This window comes from Octopus bimaculoides, chromosome 15 (genome assembly GCF_046866305.1).
Source record: "Octopus bimaculoides isolate indiv1 chromosome 15, ASM4686630v1, whole genome shotgun sequence".
Classification (NCBI taxonomy): Eukaryota; Metazoa; Mollusca; class Cephalopoda; order Octopoda; family Octopodidae; genus Octopus; species Octopus bimaculoides.
The window spans coordinates 34,572,927-34,580,087 of record NC_142942.1 but is presented as its reverse complement, the minus strand read 5'-3'; the positions used below and the strand labels follow the sequence as shown (position 1 = coordinate 34,580,087).

At 34.7% G+C, this 7,161-nt stretch overlaps 1 protein-coding gene and 1 non-coding gene across 4 annotated transcripts in view; both read left to right on the top strand.

Moving 5' to 3' along the window:
* The first annotated feature begins 364 nt into the window (after positions 1 to 364).
* LOC106872964 (death-associated inhibitor of apoptosis 2) overlaps positions 365 to 7,161 on the top strand; it is an 87,073-nt gene continuing 80,276 nt past the window's right edge. The window contains exon 1 of one of the 3 annotated variants that reach the window (XM_089363690.1): positions 365 to 465. The gene's annotated coding sequence lies outside the window, so the exon portion shown is untranslated. Of the gene's footprint in view, positions 466 to 2,448; positions 3,628 to 7,161 lie in introns of those variants that run through there. The other 2 variants (XM_089363693.1, XM_089363694.1) reach the window with 2 other exon arrangements.
* On the top strand, positions 4,750 to 4,821 carry Trnap-ugg (transfer RNA proline (anticodon UGG)). Its single transcript has one exon. It is a non-coding gene; the product is annotated as a tRNA-Pro (tRNA).

The window sequence follows — 7,161 nt, the reverse complement described above, 5'->3', positions numbered from 1 at the left end:
GGCTGAAACAAGTAAAAGAGTAAAGAGTATACCCTCAGGTCTTCAAGCAGGCTATCCACATGCTAGAAATAACAGCCAAATCTCACAAAACTGCGGTAACATAATATAATCAATCTACTCACCTTTCTGCAAAAATTTCTTTCAGAGTAATTTCCCGCAGTAATATGACAAAGTAATTCATGTGAAATCAAAGTGTTTTTTTTTTTAAATACTTTTTGAAACTTTTTATCGAACTTCTTTTTTCAATCAATCTACGTGAGAAAATACGGAGATTAAGAATATGGAAAAACTAAACACAAATTCAAATTTTAATTTCAATTTTTTTCTGAAAAACTCCGACCCAAAATCCCCCCCCCCTTCCCCGCTGTCTAAAACTGAAAGTGAACGGTTATTTTGTCTATTTCCCATGAACTACATTGTCATATTACTGCGGGAAATTACTCTGAAAGAAATCTTTGCAGAAAGGTGAGTAGATTGATCACATTTTGTTATCGAATTTTTGTGACATTTGGCTGTTATTTCTAGCATGTGGCTAGCCTGCTTGAAGGCCTGGGGTATATATATATATATATATATATATATATATATATATATATATATATATTTAAAAATTTAAGGAATGGAGAAAACGCATGTTATAATTGCATACTTTATTCCGACATATGTTTCAAAGGATTACAACCCTAACCCTAACCCTAACCTAACCGTAACCTGAAGAGAAGGTTACAACTTTAACATCACAGATCCCTATGGATCACATAGGTTGTAATCCTTTGAAACATATGTAGGAATAAAGTATGCAATTATAACATGCGTTTTCTCCATTCCTTAAATTTTTAAATATACTCAAATACCCAAAATTTCAAGGAGTTCCTGCCTTAAAAACAGGAACTACACCACTGTTATTTTGTGTTCTTTGCTACATTGGTTTCTATTAACCCATTTATTCTATCCGAAGAATTTTTATTCATTAAGATAGAAGAAATACATATATATATATATATATATATATATATATATATATATATATATATATATATATATATATATATATATATATATATATATATATATAATACAGAATGGGACAAGAACGCAAAACATCCAGAAAGGGACAAAACATACAGATAGACGATACAAAGAAAACACGGACATGTCATTCGGAGTTTTCTCTCTTCAGTCGAGATCCAGATTATCTTTGCCATTTCGGCTGGTTATATATATATATATAAGTGAAAAATGAAGAGGGGGAGGTTGAAATTTTGAAAATGCGATTTTTGAAAATTTTTCAGAATCGGCACACAGTTCTGGGTTCAGTTCCACTGCATAACACATTAGACAAGTGTTTTCTGCTATATCCCTGGGTCGACTAAAGCCTTGTGAGTGGATTTGACAGACGAAAATTGTGTGGAAGCCCATCGTTTATATACAGATGTGTGTGTGTGTGTAATTTTGTGTTTGTCCATCCCCTCCCCGCTTGACTGCTGATGCTGGTTTGTTTACATCCTCTCAGTTTAACAACAGTTCACCAAAAGAGATCAATAGAATAAGTACCAGTTTAAAAAATAATACTGGGATCAATTCGATCAGCTGAAACCCTTCAGAGTGGCCCTCCTGCATAATTGCAGTCTAATGACTGAAATAAGTAAAAGTTTGTAGCTGTTTCGAGCTATTTTTTGTTAATAAATAGCAGGAAATTTTTCATTTTATAAGAGCTGGGGGGGGGGGGGTCAGGAAATCACATCACATTGTTTTCGTTCCTGTCGAAGCATGTTTAACGAAGTTCGACTGAGTTCGAAAAGCCATCTATGAATGATTTTCTAGTCCACATTTCTTCGTGATGTATTTATCTGGTTCGTTGCATAATTTTATTTAGCTGAAGAATAAAGTGTCGCTGTCAATCGAAAGTTTTTTTTTTGTATTATTTTCATCATTTTACATGCAACTCATGTGAAACAAGAATTTGTATCAAAAGGCCCAGAGACTCGACCTTCCAGCTAAAAGCTAAAAAGGGGATAGTTATTTTCCTTGTATTTACGCCGTACGAAGAAGGTGCCATAGGTATGCGAAGAAGTAATTCAAATCTGAAAGATCTGTGCCTGCGATCTCTACTTATAAAAAGCTTGGTGGCCTTTTCTTAGGTGTAACCAAATTTCAGTTGCAGTTTAAAATTTTTTTTGTACATGTTTGTAATAATACTAGGTAGTAGTGTAAGTGTGTAACGCCAAATCGGGTACTACTAAAGCAGCGCGGATCCGAACGCGCAGTCGCGCGTCCGCGCTAGCTAGTCGTGAGTGGTCGATCCTAACCCTAACCCTAACCCTAAACACGTATTCATTTGCACACGCGGGTTAGGGTTAGGGATAAGGTTAGGGACAGGGTTAGGGATAGGGTTAGGGTTAGGGTTAGGGTTAGGATCGACCACTCAAGACTAGCTAGCGCGGACGCGCGACTGCGCGTTCGGGTCCGCTCTGCTTTAGTAGTACCGCCAAATCGTCCCTTATCGACTGCACCTATAAGCAAATTAGTTCTACCCGTAATCATCCCGTCTTTTGTACCTCAAGTACAAAAATGCTAGCATGCAGTTTACCGATATAATATAGTGGAAGTAAATCGTCCTTGAAAAATGAAAGTAGATGCGATAGAAACCAATGACGACGGTAATATACCAAAATTTCATAAAACATGTTATGTAACCATAGAGACACCTGTACACTAAGAAGAAACTTAGGTTACAATGTGGGACTAACGATCATTTATTCACATCATATCTTCATAAATATGTAAGGCGAAACAAATTTAGAGATCGTGAAAAATTATTCGCGAATATCCTTTCGTGCATCAACGATTTCCCATAAATGTGATTGTTTTCGAAGAAAACATCAAAATTGAAAGTATTCGACAATTTCCGTAAAAATTTTAATTTCAATTCTTTTTTTCAGCTGAATCGCTTGTTTATGCATTTTTTGTGTGTGTAAGTATATGTGTTTTATGTGCATGTAAGTACATTTGTGTATGTATATGCATGCACAAGTATACACATACATACACAAATATATATACATGCACATAAACATACATGTACTTATATGCATACATACGCACACATAAGCGCATACATACATAAAAAAATACACAAACAAGCGATTCAGCTGAAAAACAATTAAATTTTTTTTACGAAAGTTGCCAAACAAATACTTTCAATTGTCATGTACTTTCTGCGACGTACGTTATGTATTGAATATATAAGTATGTCACATAGTGTTTACTTGTAATTACAGGATTTCATTGTCGTCACTTTCGGGTTTTATCGCAATATACTTTCATTTATAAGGACAATTTACTTTCACCACTTTACGATGTTAAATTGCATGCTAACCCAACATCTAATATAACCCTTACCAAGAAAGTGAAATGTATTGAGAGAATTTGGCTGTTACTTCTTGCTGATCGAGTGACCACGTTAATTGGCTCGTGTTTATCTCGAAATCAAATATCTATTTACCCTACGTCCGTGAGGAAAATTCATCACTTATTTTTGAAGAAATTTTTATTTATTAATCACGTTTTATTGGAATATATCAATTGTTCAGTTAAGGCGCAAAAAAAGAAAAAATAATTATAGAGGTGAATACTATTTCTTTTTAACACTAAAATATTCTCCAAACAATTCCGACTGGTGCCGAACAAGTAAATCAATGTTGTAATTCACAATAACCTCTGAAAAATAAATTAACACATTTTCTTATTTAATATATTAAAAAAATATATATCTCCGTCTTGTTAAATTTCTTCCAATACTTGAATTATCCCAAATTTTCACCAGTTCAGAGGCTTCCGATTGGCTAAAATTAAATAACTTTAAATGCTTGTAACTACTTTTCGTCATCAGCATACAAACTACATTTCTTAAAAATCTGGTGAAAATCTGAAAAAATTCAAGTTGTTGGAAGAAATCTACCTATTTAAACGTTTTTTTTAAAATATATTTCTACTTCCTTAAATATATCAATTGAATAACTTCTTTCATGGGGGCGCTTAGATCCCTTGACCTGCTAGAAATAGCAGCCAAATCTTTTAACCACACTCTCCTAGCAACATCAACAATATACAAACACGAAATAAGTCGACCGTTTCTCAATGTATGAACATAAAATGATCACACAAAAAGTTTCTTAATCAAGAAGTAAATAATAATTGATGGAGGTGGTTTGTATCCATTAGCAACGTCTTGTTCATATTCAAGGAAAAGTAAGACAAATTAATTTAGGGCACTGATCCATGTCCTTCAAACGAAATCACCGTTTTTTCTTTCTTTTTAACTTAAAATAAAGCATATCTAATAGAATTAGCAAACATTAAAGAATGTACCAATGAATCACGAAGTACATCTATTAACAATGCGACCATGGTAAAGAAACAGAAACGGTAATCCTCATTTTAATAGTTTCCCTTCGTCACAAAATCAGCCTTTAAGAATAGGTCTAGTTGTATTTGAGACTTGTTTTATTGACCTCATTTAAGGAGTGGATGACGAAAGTCATTCATATTCAAAGATTACGTTAAAATATCGTTTACTACTGTCCACCTTTTTTACATAAGTCACTATCTGCCAACAAATGAGCCATTCAATTCAAGTCGTAAATAAGACGTCGAAAATCTATTTGTCATGAGCAAGCACAATACAACCAATCAAACTAGCTTTTATATTATTTTAAATATTATTTCTAAACAACCGCTTTCGCTTGTGGCTCGTTGGTCTAGGGGTATGATTCTCGCTTTGGGTGCGAGAGGTCCCGGGTTCGAATCCCGGACGAGCCCCAGCATTATTTTTAAATGCATTTTTTCTGAATATTTTGACATTTATGTTCTCCATTGTGGTAGTGTATGAGTGTTCGAAAGTATTTTCATTTCTGTTTCTGAACGACATTTTTTATTTATTTCAAGATATCCTGGTGGTGGTTCAAAGTTTGTAAAAGAAGAAAACGTATTTCATTTCTTTAAAAATCATTGTTTTCAAAATATCCATCCATGTATAATAATGTCAGCGGCGAGCTGTCGCATCATCAGAGTGTCTGGGAAGGGGAAAATGCTATGCGATATTTCTTCGGAATCTTTACTTCCAAGTTCAAATCTTACCGAAGTCATCTTTGCTTTTCAGTTATTAGGAAAAAAAGTCGGGTCGTGTGAATTTTCCAAAACTTCTCCCCTCACCCTCGGAAAAATTCTTTTCAACAAATACTTATATATTCTGAATTTACAGCATCTAAGCAGTATATGTTGAAAATTTCGGTAAAATGTTTCCAATTCCCTGGGTTAATATCTAGTTTAACACCCGACCACAAAAAAAAAAAATATATATATATATAATAGGTGTAAAAGAATGTAGTAAACGAATCTGAAAAACAATTTGCGCAAACGAAGCGGGGATGGGGAGAGGACTCCTGGAAAATTCACACCGTCCAATTTTTCCCCCTCATAACTTTCGGGGAAATGGATAAATTTTAATGAAATTTTAGATATAAATACCTTTCAAACGGCATAGATTACGATTATAGGTAGGGAGAGGATTTTGGGAAAATTCACACGATCCGATTTTTCCCTCATAACTTTCAGGAAAATGGGTATCTCTTAGTGAAAGTTTATACAAATGCCATTCAAACGGCATAGATTACGATTATAAAAAAAATTTGTGAGGACATTTTTTTCTGAAGGGGTGGGGAAAAGAGTTTCGAAAGAACGGAGGTTCTGATCAGGAAGATCACATAAGTTCATTTTTTTACTCTACCCCCATCCTCTCTCCGGATCAATTTTGGCCAATTTTTTGCACTTAAAACTATGGGAGGAGCCTTTTCGGTAAACAAAAAAAAATTGTAAATACAGGCATACCTCACCCTATGTCGTTAATTGGCTCCAGGAGACACGTCTTCAGTCGTAAAACGACTTAAGTCGAATGAACTCGTCTCTAGGCGAGGCTAGACCAAATTTAATTGTCTCTAGGCTAAACCGATAATAACTATTCCCAGTTCTGTACTTTATTTATGAATGCATTTTCAATAATGCATGGTTAATAAAAACCTATTTTAAGCTTACAAACAAATAATTTTTATTTTTTAATACAGTACTGTAAAAAAAATGTAATCTAAATTTACAAATACAATTTGGTGGCGTTTGCCATACATCGCAGATGCTTTATTTATGAATGCGGTTTGCAATGAGACATAGTAAAATAAAAGCTGTTTTTAAATTTAAAAAACAAATTCAGTAATTATTGTTTTGCAATACCAATACGTACATACAATTTGGTGGTTTACATCACGGACGTAGACGGGCGTGGATTGTCAACATCAACAGCTTAAAAAACCGGTTTCCTTGAATTGTCTTCCTTTCTTCAAGAATTACATTATAAGGAGCAAAAGCTTCGTGACAAGCCCTCGTAATCTTGGAAAAGCGTTCAGCATTTGGATCCATATCTTCGAACATACAAAGACCTTTTCCGATATATGCAAATGCTTGCTGCATTTTCTTAATGGTTTAATAACGCGGCTCAGGTTCGATTTCTTCTTCTTTATTTTGCTGCTCGTAAAGCTCTATCAAATCCTCGTTCGTTAGAGCTGCTTGTCTTTTTAAAATAAATCTGTGAAATCCTCCTCCTCCAAATCCATTCCCAGTTCTTTGATCGTAGTCACCAGCGTTTGGTTGATGGCAACATTATCAAACCCCTTAAAAGCATTCATGAATTGCGGGCAAAGCTTCTTCCATACACCATCTATAGCCGTGCTCTGTACATCATTCCATGCCGCTGCTATGTTCTGTACAGCCTTGTAGATATCGTATCTTTTCCAAAAGTCATGAAGTGTGATGGACTCATCAAAACCAGTTACAGCTATTGCTTGCCACAGCGTATGCTTCATATAGTAACTCTTGAAGATAGCAATTATTCCTTGATCCATTGGCTGCAGAAGAGACATGGTGTTCGGAGGGAGGTGTACAACGGTAACATTGAGGTTGAAATCTACAATGTTTTGCGGGTGGCCAGGAGCATTATCTAAGATAAGTAAAACCATAAAAGGAATTCCCTTCTCCTTACGGTACTTCTCTGCTGCTGGGATAAAATGATTGAAGAACCAATCTTCAAAAACAACAGTAACCCATACTTTT